Source organism: Triturus cristatus, chromosome 12 (assembly GCF_964204655.1).
Source record: "Triturus cristatus chromosome 12, aTriCri1.1, whole genome shotgun sequence".
Lineage (NCBI taxonomy): Eukaryota > Metazoa > Chordata > Amphibia > Caudata > Salamandridae > Triturus > Triturus cristatus.
The window spans coordinates 839,847,152-839,869,924 of NC_140595.1; the positions used below are offsets into that span (position 1 = coordinate 839,847,152).

A 22,773-nucleotide genomic window follows, 5' to 3' on the forward strand; every position below is an offset into this window, starting at 1 on the left:
GACGCACATATGTTTGCGTTTTGGAAACTGGAACTGGAGGGAACATACATGTACTTGTGACATGCACATAGAACCGTTGGGGTCCAAGATAGGGGACATAACTGACCAGAAAAATCCATATTTCCACATTCCCTCCTTGTCCCCTTCTTGCCCTTCACGAGATATCAATCTTCATCATTCCATCGATTTGCTCATATAGCATCATTTGTTCTTCTTTCTTCTTCCGGGATCTTGAATGAAAACCTTGATATGGAATGCATGATGTGGCACACAGACCACAAATCGCTGGTCCACATTGCAGGCATAAACAACAACTGAAGAGCATAAGAAGGCCAATACCTAGGAAGGATAGAACTCTCCATCCCCAGGCTGATATCACACTCCAAAACCACCCGGACCACGTCCAAGTGCCTGGATTTTCGTGTATCTGGCTCACAATCTTATGAAGGCGTGTTATAGCTTTATATACAGATGGCGAATTTTCTGGTATGAATATGCAGCAGCTGGATCCGATGACCTTGCAAGCTCCGCCCCTATCGGCCAGGATGACGTCAAGGACAAGACGATTCTGGAGAACAACAATTCTCATCACTGATTGTTCCTCTGTCAGATTGCCTAGGGCGGCTATAGTCTCGTTTACTACAGCTTCAAGAGTCTTGGTTAGTCTACGTATCAGCTTACTATTTGATATTGTACCTATATAGGGAAAGATACCTTTATTGAAATCTACATACTTGTCCCATGCCGTCTCAGTATAATCGACAACTGGGAGATCTCTTCGCTCTCTATTGTGTACTAAATGAACATTCCGATAATAATCAGGGGGAGCTAGGAAAACAGGTGGTAAAAGGAATGCTATGTAACAGGTACCATCCCAATCTAGAGGCAGACGCATATATGCCGTCTGACCACATATAAAGTAAGAATGGCGAGAAGCTCTAAATGAGGATTTACCTTGATCACTATATTCTATTGTAGTAACGCATTGGCTATGGCCCATATGTATGGAACCAACTTTTCTTACACATAATTCACCCTTAACTGGAAATACTGACATAGTGGGCAGAATTAGTTCAACTTCGGATTTGACATTCAGAATCATAAGATTAGGTGTAAAATTACCTAATTTATACACTTCATTTTCTAGATCAGTTCCTGTTCTACTGGGGCGACCCTCCTTATTAGGATGACAGACTTTGAATAAAACTAGATTCAGATTTCCCCATATCCAATGTTGTTGATAAACTGCTGTGTCTGGGTCTATGGAATTTAGTAAATTAAACCATGCTCCACAGGAGCCATTGTGTGTGAATGGATGTGGAAAGAAAGGCAGAACTCCTTTGTTATTCTGATAGGGAGGGAGTCGGCCACACACCCAACAATTGGTGGCATTACTAGTCTGATGGGAATGATGTAACATACTAATGAAGGTGTTATTGCGCAGCGCAAGTCTATAAGATAATTCATGTGGCGGTAGGTCACTAAAAGAATGTTCTGCAGCAACATTATAAACATGTCTAGAGATAGGATGATATATGTGCAAAATCACACTCGTAATAATTATTAAAACACTCAATAAAAACAAAATTAATAATGTCCTCATACAGTAGCTACGCAGTGATTTACAATACGCCTGTCGTTTCAACATTTCTCGGGTATTTTCTCTACTCAGGTCCAAGGGATACATGTCGGAGACAATTCAACCGCTTCACCTTGGAGAGGACTTAAACAATCAAATTGCTCGACTGTTTGGGCCTAAGCTTTAATTTATAGCACTGAGAGTCATTCTGTTCAACAAAAGGAAGTTTTGAATCAGTCTGTGAGGGAGTGCAGGGCACAGTGTCTATATCCGAGGATAGTCCATGAAATTTCTTAATATGGCTGGAATGTATCCAGCCCTTGCGGCCCTCAACTTTCACGGCTGTTCTTGTGGTCAGCAGGACTAGCTTCGGTGCTTTCCACCTGGGCTCCAACTGGGTCTTCCGATCAAAATTTCTCACAAACACCAGATCCCCCGGAGCAACGTCATGGGGTTTCACCTCAGTGTTGTCAGGAAAAGCTGCAGCTACCTGTGAACAACAAGATTGTAGTGCAGACATCAAGGAAGCCAGGTAATCTGTCAGCATATTACAATTAACATCAGTTATTTTACGTGGTATAGGCGTCCCCCACATATTTGGTGGTCTACCGAAGATCACCTCATACGGGGATAGCCCTGTTCTAGAGTGTGCTACCATTCTTATGTAAAATAGTGCAACTGGTAATGCTACTATCCAGTCAACACCTTTCTCCTTACATATTTTGGACAGTCTGATTTTCAGTATCTGGTTATGTCTTTCTACAAGACCTGCTGCCTCGGGGTGTCGGACACAGTGGAATTTCCACTGATATCCCAACAAAAGTGAGACATGTTTCATTAATTCGGATGAGAAAGGCTGGCCGTTATCTGAATATACAACACGTGGTAAACCGTACCGCGGGAAGAATTCTCGAACTAACTGTTTGGCAGTAGTCGGGGCCGTGTAATCTGATACTGGGTACGCCTCAGTCCATCGGGAGAGAGCGCAGACAACTACGAGAACATATTTGAATCCTCGACATCGTTCCATCTGGATATAATCCATTTGGAGCACTTCAAAAGGATGATCAGGAGTCTGGAATCCACCCTGTTCTACGGGAACACTTTTTCCTGGGTTGAACTGACAACATATCATACAGGTACGGACTTTTTGTTTAGCTGCTGCTCGTAAATGTTTGTTGAACCAAATGTGTTGAATGCTATCTAGCATAGCTTTCTCTCCTAAATGCGCTGGGCTGTGAATTGTAGCTATGATGGCTTGGACCATAGAGTCAGGAAGAAACCATACAGATTTCTCCTTCGTCATCCATCCCTGATCTGTCTGGATCCCTCCTAGTTCAGTCCATTTCTTTAATTCTTCTGCAGTAGCATGTGTCTGTATGTCAATTACGTCAAGTGCGGGATCCTTAATTGTCATACACTGTGTTGGTGTCTGAACTATTGGCTTTGTCATGTCTAATGTGCGATTCTGAGCAGTCTGTTTAGCTGTTCTGTCAGCTAAATCATTGCCTTGAGAAATGATATCAGTAACCTTCGTGTGTGCTTTACATTTCATAATCGATATGGCAGTTGGTAGATGTATTGCGTCTAACAAGGCATGAATGAGGGTTCCGTGCTGAATGTGGGCACCATGGGAAGTTAAATAACCTCTCTCTCGCCACAGCACGCCGAAGTCATGTACAACTCCGAATGCATAACGTGAATCAGTGTATATGTTGACTTTTTTATTCGTGGCTTGAATACAGGCTTGTGTTAGAGCAATAAGTTCTGCTGCTTGGGCTGACAAAGTATCTATACAATTTGTCTCAATAACTTCAGTGTCTGTTGTGACTGCATACGCGGCCACTAGGTCTCCTGTACTTGCTCTCATGCACGATCCGTCTACATACAACGTCAGGTCTGGATCTAACAATGGAACGTCTGTCAAGTCTTGTCTAGGTTTCGTCTTTATTTCAATAATTTCAACACAATCATGAGCTAGTGGGTCTGTTCCAATTACAGGTAATAGTGTAGCAGGATTCAATGTATTACACCGTCGGATCTCTATGTGTGGCTGAAACAATGTCAGTTCATAACCGGTAAGTCTTGCTATGGTCAAGTGTTGTGTTTGTGTTCGGTTCACAAGAACTTCTACTGCATGTGGTACTTGTACTGTCAATGGATGTCCTAACACTATGGCATCGCTTTGTCTGATTGCTAAAGCTGTTGCTGCCACTGATTTCAGGCACGCGGGCAAAGCCTGAGCTACGGGATCTAATGTACTGGAAAAATAGGCACATGGTTTGTGTGATCCTGCTTGATCCTGAGTGAGTACTGACAAAGCAGTACCTTCGCGTTCTGTAACGAAGAGTGTGAAATGTTTGCTATAACATGGTGTTGCTAAAACAGGTGCTTGGCATAAAGCTTCCTTTAGGCTTTCAAAAGCTTGTGTATGTTCCTGAGTCCAAGGGAGAACAGTCGATGTGGCTGCCTCCTGTGTGGTTAACTGAATGAGTGGTTTTGCTAGAAATGCGTACTGAGGGATCCATTGCCTACAATATGAAGTGAGGCCTATGAAAGCCCGCACCTCCTTTTGTGTCTGGGGTATTGACATGTTAGCAATTAACTGGATGCGATCTGGTGTAAGCTGCCTTCCCTCCTTGGACAGCGAGTGACCAAGATAAATAACTCGCTGGACACAGAATTGCAGCTTAGAAGGAGACACCTTGTGCCCCTTGTCGGCTAGAAAATGTAAGACTGTCAGAGAAGCCTTTTCACATTCAGGTTCGCTTCGGGCGGTGATCAGCAGATCATCGACATATTGAAGCAGTGCAGTGTTGACTGGCATATGGATACTGTCAAGTTCTCGTTTCAGTGCTTGGCTGTAGATGCTGGGGCTTTCTGTAAATCCTTGAGGTGCGCGTGAGAATTTAAAGCTGCGCCCATTTAAACTGAATCCGAACAAATATTGGCTTTCCGGATCTATTGGGACGCTGAAGAAGGCATTCTTGAGATCAATTACAGTAAAGAATGTTGCTTCGGAATCAATTGCTGTCAATAATGATGATATATCGGGGACCACAGGAAATTGTGGCACAATGCATTTGTTTAGTTCACGCAAATCAATAACCAATCGATATACTGGCGGAGCAGTAGGGTCAGTTCGTTTAAGAATCGGAATTATCGGCGAATTACATACATTGGAGTCTGTTTCTACAACTACTCCTTGGGCAATTAGCTCATCAATGATTTTCGACAAAGCCACTACAGCATCTTGCGGTAACTTGTATTGTCGCATTCGTGGTAATACCACTCCTGTCTTTAGTGTGACTCGATATGGTGTAATGTTCATGCAACCAACATCAGTAGGGCCTTGTGCCCATAGATGTGCTGGTAAAGTCTGTAGTCGGGGATCCATGTCTCTAGATACATAGTGACCTTTAAAATCACGTAAAAACAATCTTACTCCTTCCGGAGAACAACATATTATGGCTCCTAGGGCTTTTAACGTTTTTATTCCTAATAAATTTTCTGGACATGATTTAGTAAGCAGTAAATCTGTAGTTCGTGTCAGAGGTCCTATCGTAAGTGGAAGAGGCTGCGATACTTCATTAACAATGGGCTTTCCTGAAAAGCCAAGGGAAACATTTTGAGAGCCTGAGAGGGGTGCCCCTGGAACTTCACTACGTTTTATAGTTGTTCGACTTGCCCCTGTATCGAGTAAGAATTTTCTATCTTGACCTAATAATTCACTATGTACATAAGGTCCTTCTTGATCTACAGGAATCTCGATAAGGGGTAAGTCAACTTCCCTCTCTAGGCTGGTTCATGCGTAACGCTGATACTCAGGATATTCATACTGTGCAGTCTGATACATTTGTCGTGTTGTGGTTTGTGTGGCAGTAACAGGCAACGGTGGTGCAGCTGGCACAAACTGTATTGGCTGTTGTGCGGCTGGCATGGCCTGGGAATGCGGCATAGCTCCTTGTTCATTCTGATCTTGTCTGTGTGGCCGTGATCTTTCTTGTGTTTTACCTATGGCGATATTATGCTTTAAAACTGGACAATCGTGTACGTAATGACCTGGCTTTTTGCAATAATTGCATGTCCCTTTTACCGGTCCTGCTGAATCGGACTGTGTCATACCCTTTTTATGTCCTTCAGCCGGTACTGTCTGAGACACTAGCATTTTCATTTTTGTATCTTTCATACGTCTTTGTTCGTGTTCTTGTTCATCTCGAATTCTATTGTGATGATACTGTAACATTTGTAGCATTTGTGACGGAGTGTTACTTTGCCAGGTACTCTCGAATTTCAATATTCTATTCTTTACTGGAGGTAAAGCATTTTCTACTAATTTTGTCACAAATAAATGTGGATACGACTCACTACTTGTTTTTATACCACTATTTATTCCAAAACATTTTTCAAATCGGGCATAATAGTCACTTGTGTCTTCATCATGTTTTTGTTTACAGGCCGTGATTGCACCCCAATCTTCCTTTTTCGTAGTTAATAAACGTGGCAGTACTTGTACTAGTAAACCTGGTAATGCTTTGACTTTATCCCCGAGCCCTGAACCTGCAGCTCGGGCCTTTTCTTCCGTTTCTAATGCTGTCCAATCTATCTTTTGGTCTCCCACTTCCCACTCTTTTTCTTTCAGTTTTTCATAAATGCCAGCAGGTAAGAGCACCTTTAATATCGTCATAATATCGGGATAGGTATACTCTCCCATCAGCAACATGTCCTTAATTTCTCGGTGGAAACCCGCTGGGTCTTTGTCATGACTTGGTACTACTTTCTTCATTTCTAACAATTCAATTTTTGATATGGGTGTGTATACAAATACACGGTGAAACTCACTGTCTTCGCCTTTTATTGGGTGCACTTCTCGTAAGGGATTTTGTCTATCCATATAATACGGCGTTCTTTCTCTGCGGGGCAGCGAGAAAGAATCCGGACTTACAAAAAGGACATACTGTTTACGTGACACCAATATTTCCTTAATTAACTTGTTACTAGAACCTCTCCATCTGTTCGTGAGTAGTTCCGTTAATATATCAGGTAAAGGACCAGGGTCAGCATGTTGGCTCTTATATAGTATAAGGAGTTGCTGAATCATATAGATTCCAGCTAAACGTTGTTCATCTGTACTAAGGTTAAAAAACGTGTGTGCTACGGTCTCATCACCGTATTTTTCAGGACTGTCAATCCAGTGAACGGCTGATCTGGCTAATTCTTGTTCATCCATGGAATCGAGGAGATGGTAACCCCTTCGTTCTCGTAGTATTTTATCTGCGGCTTGGAACAAATGTTCAGGAGACTTTAAATTTATTACAGGCGTCGGATACGTTCTGCTATTATTTGGACATTCTGAGTGTATGGGATCAGAAAAGCATCTAGTATTATCACAGGATCTTCCTCTGCCTACGTATGCTATGGTTTCTGACTGTCTTGCGGAATTCCCTGATTCGGATACTTCATCTTGCTCGAACTCGTCTGTTTCCAATCTTTCTTCGTGAATACGTTCTATTTCTCTACGGATTTTTCGGCACATGGCTATTATACAGTTTTTCTTATCGTGTCTCCCTTCTGATATATTCTGGCTCCATCTTGTAAGAGTAAGCATTGTATTCGGGTCTACCCCCGGTCGGTCTTGATTTCTGATCACACAGTTTATGAGGAAACGTAACAGTTCCCCCTGTATCTCTACTTTCTGGAATTCCATAGCTCTGTTAATACATTCTGGGTCTCGCCCTGTTTGGACAAAATGATATATTTTATCTAGATGCGTAATCATTCCTGGTAACCTTGCTAAATACTCTGCGGCTCGTCTGATACGTAAGGATGCCAGGACCATTTCGTCCTCTTTACCGACCACCGGGTCATATCTACAATCTATAAGGAGTTCCTTAAGCGTACGTTCACTTACGAACTTGGGTGTACGTGAATGCGCTGATTCTTGAAAAACAAGTTTATTTATTCTAGGTGGCGTAAAAGTATTGCTTGCACCTCCCGTGGCCCCTTCAGGGGCGTCGGGTGTGAATGGATTCGTTGAACGTGATACAGCAACTATAGGTGTCGATACCACTGTAGAATCGATTGCGGGGACAGATGCGGAAACAGATGTGCTTGCCGGAGCTCGTGTCGGGACTTGCTGTTGCACGGGGACAGATACCTGATCCTGACGTTGAACCCCTCCGCCAGACGGTCTATGTGGTGTGGGGTTAGCATACTCGGGAGCTGCGTCATCTAGATATGAGGAAAGAAAAACATCTTCTGCGGTTCTGGGATGCCCTTTTGGATGTACCTTAATTGGAAATAATGGGGGTGGCAAGTCTTTTGGCATCTCTGGAACAGCCTTAGGTAGTCCTTCGGCTAGGAGGGGGTACATACCACTCATAAGAGCGTTTCTTTGTCTATCTACTTGTTCTGATTTCACTCGGATACCTTCCTCAATTAATATATTTTCTTGAACTTCCTTTGAACTCTCTTTACTCCTCTCCTTTTGTCTACGTGCTTTTTCTGTACGTCTATGAGATTCTTTACGCCATAATTCAACGGCGTCTTTCTGTGACTGTCTGACTTTCCTTTTCCATAACTCTTCCTCGACTTTCATGATGCACTCTGCATCCCAGGTCCCTGCTGTAGGCCATCTCTGACTTTCTGGTAATCCCTTGGTATAGTCTACCCATAAATCAAGAAATAATATGGCATCTAAGCCATGCTTGTGATACATAAAATGCCCTGGAGTGTCCCTAGGAGGAATAGGGACGGCTTCTTCAAGCACCCCTTTTCTGGTAGTAATCTGTCTTAACTTCGAGAAGAGCGGCATCTTGACAACTGATTTGATACTTACTCTTGAATTTACTTAATACGAAAAACACAATAATGAACGGTGAACAATGAACAATCATTCATACCACAATATGCAAGACATTTGAACACTTTAAACATTAAACATTAAACATTTTAAAAATGACCGACGATGATGACAGTCTGCATAACTAATCACCAAGCTGAATTCTTGACAATAACTGAATACTTCGGAATACTTGATATACTGCTAAACAGTACATATACACTGCTAAACAGTGCAGACCGGATTTGTGTACCCAAATCCGTCTTGACCGGCACAACCTATGTGCTGTCAACACGCCTCCCCGGCGATGGTACTCACCGAGTAGCTCCTTGAAACGGAAGGCCTCAGAGAATGAACGGGACTCGATGACTGCGGACAGCGGACCCTCTGGACATCGGGATTTCGAAAACCTGGTGGGCCTCTGTATACCTCGGATCTTGCTCTCTCAGCTAGGCTCTGGTCGGGATACTTCGCACTTCTCACCGCCTCGTCTGGGTTGATCGCAGCCTCAGTCGCCCCCGCTTGACCGGAGGGAGCTTACAGGAAATCCTGCTGGTACGCGTTTATGGTCCGTCCAGCTGTGGCAGGAGACCGGGCCTGCAACGCACCGCCGGCGCGTGAGATGAGAAAGTGTCCCTATTCGGGCGCCATTATGTGGTAAATAGTCTTTTTACCTTGACTGAATTTCATACAGAATCTAAAATAAAGTAAAATAGCTCAGAATAACAAGAGGCAGAATCCGTGGTATAAGAGATTTTCTGAATGGGCTTTATTCCAAAATGGCCGACTCGAGTGGCGGCCTTCAGGTTCCGTCACCACGAGGGTTCAGGAAGTGAAGTACAATACTTTATTGACAAGAAGTAACTTTTATAGGTCATACATTACAATGAAACGAATGCAAAAGGCGTAACAATTGATAAGAGAAATGACATAGTGTTACGTAATCGAAACTAGGCGTAATAAGGAGCAGAAAGAAACATGATTGGCTCTGATTATCATGCATAGGTGGATCTATAAGATAATACTTAACATAGATGCGCGCGCAGCAGCATGACGTGTGATTGACGTGCAACTAGGGGGTGAAGGGGACTTGACATTTAGCTCTACATGTGGAGACGAGAAGTCTGGGGGGTCAAGTCAACCTAATCCCAAATCATATCTAACATCCTATGTTTAGAGGACTATGTTATCCACAAGAAAAGACTCTCGGACAGAATCTATTCTATACTGACTGTGTGCGTGTACAAGCGTCTAAGTGTCTATGTGAGATGCGAGGGGCAGAAAACTTTCCATGGCAACAGGGCTATGAATTACTTGCAGGAGGACGGAAAGGCCGAGTCCTTTGCTTATGAGCTAAAGGAAATGTTTACCTAAATCACTAGACAGGAATGTATCGGCTGAAGAGCAAAGTAGATAATTCGAAGGTGAAATACAGCTTCTTGGCAGGCAGGCAAAACTGGCCGAGGCAGGCACCGTTGGCTGCACAGGGAGTAGGACAAAGTTCATGGATACAGATACGAGCTCAAGCTGAAGCTGTCAGAGACAGAGAGCAGGGAAGGCTTTGAGGACAGAATCGGGCCTACTTGCCTGAACTGTAAAAATGGAGTAACTTAGCCATATAAAGTCGGTGGCCTTTCATACTTAGGAATCGAATATCCAGCCCATTGATGGCGGATCTGACAGAGAACATGTTGACGGTGGACGCACATATGTTTGCGTTTTGGAAACTGGAACTGGAGGGAACATACATGTACTTGTGACATGCACATAGAACCGTTGGGGTCCAAGATAGGGGACATAACTGACCAGAAAAATCCATATTTCCACAGGCGATCGGCACCTGGCGGGGGAGAGCCATCGACACTTGTTTCTCCCATCGACCTGCCAAGTGGTCCGTTCACCTCCTGGGTGGATGGTGGTGCCGGGATGTCGGGGCCTGGCCAGGCCCAGGGTTAGGGTCGAGCTGAGGCCACGCGGCCTCGTGGTGCAGTGTCCAAGATGGCGGCCGGGCCGGGCGAGGGAGCCGGTAGTGGTTCGGCCCCATGATACAGAGATGTCCGGGGGCAGGAGTCCCGTCTGGAGACGGGGTGCGGGTTGTTTCGGTGGGTAATGTTAAATGGTAGCGGCAGTTTCAGTCGATAACCTTTCAAGTATTTGCCCGGCGGTAATCGCCTCTTATACCACTCGATAATTTACCAATGAAAGAGGCAGGCGCCGGAGACTGGAAGGCAGGAAACAAAGTTTTATTCCGTCGGAGCAGAACACATCAGATCAGACAGCGAGGTATCGTCACGAGGTGCTCTAACTGCATCTCTGAGACCTGGTCTCTTATACACTGGTTTATTGCTTTATTACACATAGTACATTCTTGAGATTCCCTTGATGCCTGAAAGAACATCCCCTTGAAGCCCCGGCTCAGATCCGATCCCACACATAGATACAGTAGAAGTTCCCACCCTACCCGCAGTGGGAGATGGCTATCGCGCAGCAGGGAATTCCGCTAATTCCCGGGGGTGTGTGCAACTGGCCGGGTCTCAGGGGGTAGGGGCTTTGATCTACTGTAATCCCTTTGATGTGGGGTGTTTCCCTTACAGTAGGGACAGTAAACTGCATCCGCAGGGCTAGGTGATGGCCTGGGACCGGTTCAGACAATGGGGCGCAGAGGAAGGGGGTTTATCAAAGGAGAGGCATGACCATGTATGGGTTGTCGGTTGGAAGTGGTTCCGTAGCAGGGTCGCGCAGGAGGAGAGGGTTTATGGCCTGTATGAGAGAGCGGGGGTGGCCGGCGCGCGGGGGATGCTTGCAGCGCCAGGGGAAAGCGCTGGTGGTCGAGGGTGAGCGGGGAGAGAATGGGGTGCCTAAAATGGCGGCCGTGCATTCGCTGTGCGTGGCGCTGGGGAGAGGCAAGATGGCGCAGATAATGTTCAGTTTGCACGCTAAATTTCCACAGGTAACACCTGGCGGGCCGGGGCTCGGGCCCTGTCATGCGGGGAGGGAGCAAGCCCTTCATGTGGCCTGTCCAACAGTCTGCCTTACCCTGCTGCTTAATTTCGGGAGTTTTAACAACAGGTTTAACTCTTAAAGAGCTACGACCCAAATCTCTGTATGCTGTTGAGATTATTTTCGCGAACTCTCGCGGCTTATCCTCATCAGCAACTTTCTTCAGTTCATTACGAACTTGGAATTGCATAGCATCACCCTTAAGGTTACACATTATCATGGTAGCCACCAGGTCAAACTGTCCGAGGAGCCGCATGCCTAATTCTATCGCAGACTCCGCACCGTGGTTATCTTGAACACGTTTAATAACGGAGGGCAGTACCGACATAGACGGAGTGCCAAAGCACTGCGAGTACGTCGCTGCAAAGACCTTGCCCCAGTTGACACAATCATCAATGTCGGGGACCAAGTCTTTAAGGAAACTAATGGTAAGGATCCTGTGTTTCTCCACAGGAGATGTATTCGGGTAAACCGCTTCTATTTGGTCAAATTTTTCAGCAAGCCAAAAAGGGAAATCATCCCTAGTTTGGGGGCGCTTGCCCATAACAGAATTAACCATAACAGGACTAATGACCACCGCGTAGTGGTCAGTAGGCTGCCCCGCAACAGCAGGTGCCCCCACCTGCACATTGCGTGACACGTACTGTACCAAAGCCCTATGTACTGTAATAAGGGCAGTGTGCAGTACACGCAATTCAGCCACCGGCACCGTTAGGTAACGGGGATGAGGCGTATATCCGGCTAGTACCGGCCAAGTGGCCCCTGCAATTGATAAAGGGCCCATTCTCGGCGGTATAACCGCATGGGGAAGGGCGCCATTAAACCAAATAAGATGCTGCCAAGCAGATATTGGTATTTCTTGTGTCCTATACGGCGTATAGTTCGCTGGCACGGCTGTGGCAGTGTAAGAATGAAAAGAATCATCGTCCTCACTCACTGCCGGAAGCGTCACCCAAGAGTAGAACAACTCATAAGGATGAGCCGCATCGGCTCCTACCACAAAGATTACGTTCATACCAGTGTCCGGCACGCCATACTGCGTCAAATGACGTTTCAGAGGTGCCCGACTGTGCGCCGCTATATCAACCGCCATAAGGACAAGCTACACTCGAAGTAATCAGTAGCACAAGGGTTCAATAACCTTTTTAATGATCAAGCTTGAAGAAACCTATATCAACAGAAATAGGTAGGTTTAAATCCGTCAGACTTGTTATCCGGAAACAAGAATGAGGGTGTTGTGGACTAATATAAGCACTACTAAGGCGTTTCAACTCATAGACCAAACGTTAGGTGCGCCATGTTGCAGGGATTCTGCTTATACACAGAACTATGCGTAGAACCCCAGGACCTCAGTGAATTGTGGTGTACCAGAAACTCACCTCAGAACCCAGAACCCAGTATCCGGCTAGCATAAGTGTCCCATTCGTTATCCGAGGTTTAGCTCGGCGGTCCCAATGAAAAGACAACCCAGAACAAGCTACTTAGTGTACTCTCAGGAATGGTGGGAATCGGAAATACCTGTTCGTATATTATTCTCACATCAGTCCACAACAAGAATCAACAGAGACACAGTGAAAATAAAAAGAGTTTATTTTTATAGACCACGTGTCCTAAGATGCAGTACTTTGGCTAATACAAGCAGACAAATGATTATAATTAAAACCATCAGCATCGTTACAATACCATAGAATATAAAGGGAGTGATCATGTTATAAATGACAGTGGATACTACCACCTTCCCTTAACTAAGAAGCTAATATTATTATTAGGCAAATAAAAGGTCTCTTAGTGAAATCACATCACAGGAGCATCAGGAGTCTTCTCGCAGGAAGGCTCGTCTTCGGTCTGAATATTAAACATGATGTCTTCAATATTAAAAGCACCAGCTTTCAGGTATTTGCAGCTGCCTGTGTGTTATGTCTAAATAGTGGGTCGATCAACCTGGAGTGGAAAACATGCATTGTCTAACGACCCAGACTGTTTGTTACACTATGTACAGACCAAGGTCACTGCGCAGAGCTCGGGATGGTAACAACAGATTGCTCTCATGTGAGGCAAAGCGCGAGTCAGCAGTTCGTTTAAACAATAACATGTAGACGCAGTGTCGTGCGCAAAAGCAGCAAGATGGCTTTCTAACATCTAACGTGGTTATGCTAACTTAACAATGTATGTACGTATTAAGGGATTCCTTACTACAATGTAAGCAGTGTCTGCACACAGATACCCCTCCTCCACTCACCTCACCCCCAGGCCCACCACGTGCCTGCACGGGAAGGTGCATCACCTCACAGGTAAGGAGTGTCTGCACACAGCAACCCCCTGCCACACTCACCTGACCCTCAGGCCCTTCACCTGACTGCACTGGAAGGTGCATCACCGCACAGGTAAGCAGTGTCTGCACACAGATACCCCTCCTCCACTCACCTCACCCCCCGGCCCACGACCTGGCTGCACTGGAAGGTGCATCACCTCACAGGTAAGGAGTGTCTGCACACAGATACTCCTCCTCCACTCACCTCACCCCCCGGCCCACCACCTTCCTGCACTGGAAGGTGCATCACCGCACAGGTAAGCAGTGTCTGCACACAGATACCCCTCCTGCACTCACCTCACCCCCAGGCCCACCACCTGCCTGCACGGGAAGGTTCATCACCTCACATGTAAGCAGTGCCTGCACACAGCGACACCCTCCCCCACTCACCTGACCCTCCGGCCCACCACCTGCCTGCACGGGAAGGTTCATCACCTCACATGTAAGCAGTGCCTGCACACAGCGACACCCTCCCCCACTCACCTGACCCTCCGGCCCACCACCTGACTGCACTGGAAGGTGCATCACCTCACATGTAAGCAGTGTCTGCACACAGATACCCCTCCTCCACTCACCTCACCCCCAGGCCCACCACCTGACTGCACTGGAAGGTTCATCACCTCACATGTAAGCAGTGTCTGCACACAGATACCCCTCTTCCACTCACCTCACCCCCAGGCCCACCACGTGCCTGCACGGGAAGGTGCATCACCTCACAGGTAAGGAGTGTCTGCACACAGATACCCCTCTTCCACTCACCTCACCCCCAGGCCCACCACGTGCCTGCACGGGAAGGTGCATCACCTCACAGGTAAGGAGTGTCTGCACACAGCAACCCCCTGCCACACTCACCTGACCCTCAGGCCCTTCACCTGACTGCACTGGAAGGTGCATCACCTCACAGGTAAGGAGTGTCTGCACACAGCAACCCCCTGCCACACTCACCTGACCCTCAGGCCCTTCACCTGACTGCACTGGAAGGTGCATCACCTCACAGGTAAGGAGTGTCTGCATACAGCAACCCCCTGCCACACTCACCTGACACTCAGGCCCTTCACCTGACTGCACTGGAAGGTGCATCACCTCACAGGTAAGGAGTGTCTGCACACAGCAACCCCCTGCCACACTCACCTGACCCTCCGGCCCTTCACCTGACTGCACTGGAAGGTGCATCACCTCACAGGTAAGGAGTGTCTGCACACAGCAACCCCCTGCCACACTCACCTGACCCTCCGGCCCTTCACCTGACTGCACTGGAAGGTGCATCACCTCACAGGTAAGGAGTGTCTGCACACAGATACCCCTCCTACACTCACCTCACCCCCAGGCCCCCCACCTGCCTGCACTGGAAGGTGCATCACCTCACAGGTAAGGAGTGTCTGCACACAGCAACCCCCTGCCACACTCACCTGACCCTCCGGCCCTTCACCTGACTGCACTGGAAGGTGCATCACCCCACTGGTAAGGAGTGTCTTCACACAGCAACCCCCTCCCCGACTAATTGCGTTTCTTACTGAATAGCAATTAGGAAATCGCAATTCCTGATGTATGAAAATGTACATCTTTTAAATAGCAAACCGTAGTGAATTGCAAATCGACCTACCTCATGAACATTAACAAGGTAGGCCGCAGTTTGCGACACATTAGGAATCGCAGCCATCACAGGGATGGTGGCCTGGTGAGGTGAGAAGACCACCATGTATGTGATTGCTTTTTAATAAAGCAATCTTCTTTATTTATTTTTTTTAATGCAGAAAATTGGAGGCATTTAAAAAAGAAAATTTATTTTTGAAGTTTGACCACGGCCTGCTCTTAAAAATATATTTTCCAGTCTGAAAGGCCGAGGAGTCCCGTTGATGTGTTAGTGTGGACCAGCTCACTTATGCGTTTGACGCAAGACAGAGCACCTTGAGCCTGCGCATCCTCTTGCACCGAAGGGTCGCAGGGCCCCTCTTGTCCTTTCTGAATATGAGACTAGCAGCTGCATGTTGGACTCCACCCATGACCGCGCCTGTTAGCCGGCTGAGTCTCAGTTGCTTAGCATGCATGAGTGGCATCACCACAACCATATGACCCTCTTCAGATGAACATGGGGCATGTCACTACCTGCTTTCATTTCAAGAAGGAACCCTTACCCACTGTCCTTATCTCAGGCTGCACCCCTAGACCGCCCTTGAAGATATCACCCAGCGATTAGGTGTTTCGGTGCAGTCCTGCCTATGGTCAAAGCATGGTGGACGGCGGGGGGGGCGGTGATTCATGTTGTGGTAAATTCATCACGTATCATGTGAGGTCAGGCAAGACCACTTGGATCTAAATCTGTGTGTCATCCACATAGGGCTGCAAGAGGTGGAACAATGGCCAGTGGTAGACAGATGTTGTAAATGGGAGGGGAGAGCTGGTACCACAAGGGGACCGCACAGTCTGGTTGTAGCCACATGCATGTACTCAGTGTGTTACTCTAATGACCCATGTGTACAATTTCTGCAGCTCTCACCTCATCTCTCCTGCTCTGCTTCTCTTTCAGACTCAACTCCAGAGGCAATGCCCTCCTGCAAGTCTAGAGCCGCAGAATCAATGAAATGGGGTCTTTCTGATGTGGTGGCGCGAGTCCACAGGCCGCGTAGCCTGAAACCCTAGCGCTTCTGATGCACTACCACTCACAACCAGGGAGTGTGAGGACTACCCCAGAGCATCCATCTTCCAGCCCATCTGTGAGGAGTGCAGGACCACCCAGACAGAACCCACCTCACTGCTAAAGTCATGCAACCACAACTCCACCAATGGCCAAGCTACTACAAGGTGAGAAGCATCAGGACCACCTTGCAGACCGCACACTACCACCCGCCAAAAACACTAGATCCTCATGCTGGACCCAACACTGATGGCTGCAAGAAACAAGTGCATGAAGGAGTACTGTGCCTACTCACAGACCAATGACTCCAGGGTGAAGGACCATCTGCTAGCATACACACCCCAATGACCAAAACAAACAAGGATGTAAGTGCCAACACCCCTAAAAACCACTCCAAGAATGAAGGGTTCACCTCCCAAAACACACACCTGTATGACTCCAACATAGAAGGATTCAGCTGCTAACACACATCTCACTTCAAAAATGAAGGGTTCATCTGCCAACACTCACATCAATCTCTCCAAGATGAAGGGTTCACCTGCCAAGACACAGATCCATGCCTTCAAGATGAAGGGTTCACCTGCCAAGACACAGATCCATGCCTTCAAGAGGAAGGGTTCACCTGCCAAGACACAGATCCATGGCTTCAAGATGAAGGGTTCACCTGCCAAGACACAGATCCATGGCTTCAAGATGAAGGGTTCACCTGCCAAGACACACACACCTGTATGACTCCAACATAGAAGGATTCAGCCGCAAACACACATCTCACTTCAAGAATGAAGGGTTCACCTACCAACACTCACATAAGACCATCCAAGATGAAGAGTTCACCTGCCAAGACAGAAACACCTGTATGACTCCAACACAGAAGGAGTCAGCTGCTAACACACATCTCACTTCAAGAATTAAAGGTTCACCTACCAACACTTACATCAATCCTTCCAAGATGAAGAGTTCACCTGCCAAGACACAGATCCTTGCCTCCAATAGGACGAATTCACCCGCCAGCACACACACCAGTATCACTCCAAGGAGGAAGGATTCACCTGCCAACCCACACGCCACATGCTCCAGTAAAGAAGGATTCAGCTGCTAACACACAGACATATCACACCAACACAGAAGGATTTTAGCTGCTAATACACGTCACACTCCAAGGACGAAGGGCTCATGTGACAATTCATAGGTGTAGGAATCCACAAAAGGCTCCAAGAAAGGAAAGCTCATCACCAGCCACATTATGGTAAATATGACCTGGATTGCTTAACCAAAAACAAAACAAATAGTTCTCTAAACTGAGCAGCGGAAGGATACATGTAAACCAATCAAAAGCATGGCAAAGAAGCTATTCTTAAGGGAAGGGACACACAAAAAGAGGAAGGCAAGTTATAAAATAAGGGCAAGCACGTGAGAGAGACACTATTGCCAATGAATGGTAACCGGTGAGCAGGCTCTAAGCCCCCTGTAGGTTGTTTATGAGCCCACAAAAGGTCTTTCACCAGCAGGCAGCTTGCCTTAGCTGGTAGCAAGACCTAAAAAGGGCTCATCGTTCCACACATAGCCCAGGGCCTCCATTATGGAAGGATTGCATGTTTATGTGTAGTTTGTTGTGGACTCATATGCCAGCAGGCTTCTGAGCAAGAATACATGAAAAGTAGAATGTGTACACTCTGAGAATAAGGAGAGATTCTAGAGGCAGGTGAGATACCCAATGAAACACCAGTACAAAGAAACAGAGTCTGTATTAAGTTTTCAGGCGAGTGAAAGTCAGTGAAGGAGGAGGGAAGGGTTCACACGTCAGAGCCGACAGAGCGCCTAGTTTAAGAGTAACATCTCACTTCATACTGATATCTCACGCTCCCGCTGAATGGTCAAACAGTAAAACGCGAGCACCAGGAGTTCAATCTGTGTCCTGAAATAAAATACACATCCAGAACGCTGCCCTGCAACAACTGTACAATTGTCCCAGTTACACTGTGTTACTCTGGGGGGGGTGGTAGGGAGGGACAGAGGAAAACACACACAGTGGTCCAGTTGAGCAACGCTGGTGGAAACACCAGTTAACCAGTGACAGGTGGATTCTACTCGATGCATTTATTGTCATTTGCATGTTTGGACACCTGACAAACTGCTGTGTCCTACAGTGTTCTTGGGTGTGGGTTTGTATGTGTCTGTACATGTGTGTTGGTCCTAGTTAGACATCAACAGAGGGCAAGGCGATGATACGAGGGCGACAACCCATATACAAGGATGCAGGGCACTGTGGAAGAAGCTGGTCATCAGAGAGAGGCTGGTGGTCATCTGGGGGTCCAGGCCTAAGGATCCGTGAAGCCCTACTGATGATGCCTGACATGTACCCTCACAGGATGAGTTTTTAACTCTTTCCTGAAGTGTAGAAGTGATGGAGCGAGCCTGGTGTGGGGGTGTTTGCTCCCCTGGTGCAGGCATGCCTCTACCTTTGTTTTATTTCTTACATAACTTATCTTCCGGGCTAGTAGGGCTCTCCCTCTGTACAAGTGAGAGGGGACCAGTGTTTGATGATGTTTTGTGGACTGTGGTTTGATTTTCCTTGGAGACGGCAGCTGATACCATGCCACGCTCTCTACAGCTTGGGAACTGACACAAGAGCACGTGACCGGATGCGTGAGGTACACTGTGGTGTGTCTGTCCATGTTTGTTGGAGAGCCAGTCCTGACTTTGAGAATGTTTGTTGTCAATAAGTAAGATTGCACCTTGTTGTTGTGTTATGCACATTTGTAGAGCACACGATCACCGGGGAGGGCATCCTGTCGCTGTGCGGGTGTGAGTCTAGCTCGAAAAGCCACGTCTTCCGCTTCTTGCTGAATTCTAGACGTGAAAATGAGGCTCTTGTGTGCAGTGTCGTCGTTCCACACCTTTGGAGTGATGCAAGAGAAGGTTTGACCACCAGATCTGCTTTTCCATATGTGTGGGATTTGTGCAAGGAGGAGTCCGGAAGAGGGGTCGTGTCTGGAAGGTTTGTGAAAGCAGATGCGATTGTCGAGGTGCTCAGACAGTGTTACGTAGTTTCTTGAAAGTGTCGGCGAGGAGTTTGAATTGTGCTTGTTTGTGAATGGGGGGCCAGGGGAGCTCCGTCAGGTGTGCTGTAATGTGAGCGTGGCGTGGGAGTGGTTCTGGCCATTGAGTTCTGAATGGTCTGCAGCCTTCTGGTGACGTTTTTGTTGATCCCGTCATAGAGGGTGTTCCATAGCCCAGCTTGCTTGTGACCAGGGCATGCTTGGCAGATTTCTGGGTGATGATGTGGAACCCTTTGAAAGTCTTCCCCAGCTTCTTCAGAATGGAAGGGTTCTCGGATGGATTTGTTTGCGGTAGACACGTGACGTTCCAGGCTCAGAATGAGGAGAGGCGTTCTTTGACCGCCCGATGCCTGTGAAGTCTTTGCCGTCCACTTTGGTACTCTGGGGATGTTGGTGAATCCCAATTCTATGGTTGGAAAGAAAGATTCTGGGCGGTTCCTTGGCAGGTTGAAGATCATAGTGAAGAGGATGCCTGGAGTACCAAAGGCCATTGATGATACTGTGATCCTGGAGTTGCCCATCAGGATGATTTAGGATCTACCTTGGGGCAGGGCAAGAAATTCTCTTTGCTTTTCAGCTACACATATATAGTTCAAGCTGCAACTAGATTCAGTAGAATCCACATGTAAGTGCTCGCCTGGAGTTTCCATAAATACATAACATTCGCTTGTCTTTCACACAACTTGTGTATTTGTGAAGCACATGTTCACCCTTCGGCCTGTTGACTCTGAAGAATAACAGATGTTTATTATGACCCAACTCAAATGGTGCTCATTTTATCATCCTCAGAAGGATAAAAAGCTGAGTGGGCCCCCCTAGGATTCAAACCTGTGTCTACGAGGTCTTACACAGATTCCTGGAGTGGATGCATTATTCCAATGAGCCACTACCCAGAACTTTGCTTCTTATGTTTTATTTCAGATGCCCCAGTGACATAGAGGTTGGAAACCCTCTGAATCAGCTCTGGTCCTGCGGCAATGGGCTCAACATTGCATCTCAGGAAAGGAGTGCTGGGCTTTTTCAAAGGTGCTTCGGACATTGAGACGTCGTTGGTGACACGCTGCTCCATGGCTTCACGGACTCCACACTGACCCTTCTTAAAGGCATTCTACCACTCACCGCAGCACGTCTCAGCCAAGGCCCAATGAAATATGATCACATCACCCCCATCCTGATGGAAGTCCCTTGGATCCCCTTGTTAGCCCGCACCATCTTTAAAACTAGCTGCATCGTTTACAAACCCATCATGGCCAGCACCCCTGCTTATGTTGCGGACGAGCTCGCCATCACCAGTGGATCTCGGCACACCCGCAGCCAGGTCACCATCAGACGGCAGACTGAGCAGTGTAAAAAAGAAAAAAACAAGACAACATGCCTTTTCCATCTATTCACCCAGGACGTGGACCAGCATCCCTGTACCCACCAGGACCTCCCCAACGCTACCACAATTGAGGAAAACGTTGAAAATTCACCCCTTTAAAGAACACTACATCGCAAGGCATTACCAGTCCACAAACCAGCTTCCTCTCCAATCACTCATTGACTTTACGCTTGTCTTTGATCCTGTACAGCTCTTCGAAGCTTTTTCCACTAGGTTTGTGCTATACAAATACCACATCCGTCCATAAGCGTGAGGGTGCTCAGTGCCTCCGCGGCAAGTGTCAGACTCCCCATTTCTCTCTGTCTTCACTTACCCCTGGCCTCTTTTAATAAAGTGCATTTTAATGGGAGCATTCTTGAGACTTGCAGTAGCCCTAACACCCCTTTAATGATGATAATTGAGGGGGGCACAAAATTGCAATTCTGCAGGCGGAATTGGGCAAAATTCATAATTATGCACTTCATGAAACTGCAACAAGTCCTAGGGATGTTTCACAACTGAAAAATTAACAAATAGTCAACTTGCAAATTATTTCTCCTAGAAAGTTATTCTTGCAATTGTATTCCTTCTGCATTTATTTATATATTACTGTCACAAATCTAGTTTCATTTGCAGAGCTTTCCATAGAGTTGTATAAAGTGCGCAGATGGAAAATGACGGAATTGTTCAGAGCCCTTGTGTCTCAGACAGAGGAGGGCTGCAAGAAGGAATGTTTGGGGGCCTGTGTGTGAGTACTCTGCCTCCAAAGGACAAGATTTCAAATACTGAATAATGAAGTGATGCAGAAGGACCACAGAGCCTGGTTTTGACGTCATAGGGTGACATCGTGGTACCGAACAGGCACAACCGCGCACACCCAGCAGAGCCCACGGCAGGACCACCGCAGAGGCTCCGGTTAGGGCAGCCCGATGCCATTGTGTACACAGAAGCCAGGCTCTGCTTCTACTGTTTGGGTTTAAAGTATAATAATTAAAGAGTGGAAGCCTTTGAAGCAAATAACGAGTATGGGTCTTTTTCTGCACTTTGGGAGGTTGGGACAAGAGGCTGGTACGCGCACCGGGGGAGGGCGTCAGCGTGCGGCTTGTCTGCTGCGGTGCTACATTGGCCAGTCATGCAATGGAGTTCCTGCCTCCCTTGCTCGGTTATTGGCATGTGCATGGTTACTTCATGTACATTATTATTTTTATTTTCACCCATGATTAATCTTACATTGCACTCGGCTGCCATTTCACCACCGGTTTGACCCTGGATCACATTATCTCCATCCAAGGTGGTCCCAACTCAGTTCTCTGAATCCTCTCCTATCCACTTTCATAGACAGAGAAAGAGGGCTGTGGCTTCTGCTTGCATAAAGGGCAGCCATCTTGACAAGGCGCTTCCTCCACTAACAGCACTCAACTTCCTTTATTTTCCCTCACCTGCTCCTCCCTCCTTAGTGTTCTCAACATGGAATCATTCCATATCAATAAGCTGACCCACCTAGTGTCCGTGTAGGACATAACTCGTTTAAAATCAATTATCCTCTACATTTAACCAAAAATGCCACAAAAACTCCCACACATAAAATTCTCAAATTAAATAAAGAAACCCTTTTAATAGAACCCAACTTTTGCCTCAACAAGGGATCGATACTTAATGACCTTATCTTCTACACCGGCCGTCGTGCTATTCTCCTTACTGATGACCACCTCCATCAAGAAAATACCTCACAGACATAAGCTTTCTATCGCCCCCTCCTCTTTGTACAATGCTGAAGCCGCTATCTCCATCTATAACAATGGCGCTGCCCTCACTCAGTCGTCCAATCGCAATTTGGAACCCTTTGACAATCTCATCCCCCACATCAAGGATAATATAGACATTAATGCTACCCATGCCCCTCATCCTAAATCCTCACTGAATCCCTTCCTAATGTTAACCACTTCCCATCCACTCCCTCCTTCACCACATCCCACTTCTCTCCCATG

At 46.9% G+C, this 22,773-nt stretch overlaps 1 protein-coding gene across 1 annotated transcript in view; it reads left to right on the plus strand.

Moving 5' to 3' along the window:
• LOC146783029 (uncharacterized) overlaps positions 1-21,802 on the plus strand; it is a 197,592-nt gene extending 175,790 nt beyond the window's left edge. The window contains exon 5 of the mRNA XM_085639492.1: positions 16,259-21,802. The gene's annotated coding sequence lies outside the window, so the exon portion shown is untranslated. The remainder of the gene's footprint in view (positions 1-16,258) is intronic.
• The last annotated feature ends 971 nt before the right edge of the window (positions 21,803-22,773 follow it).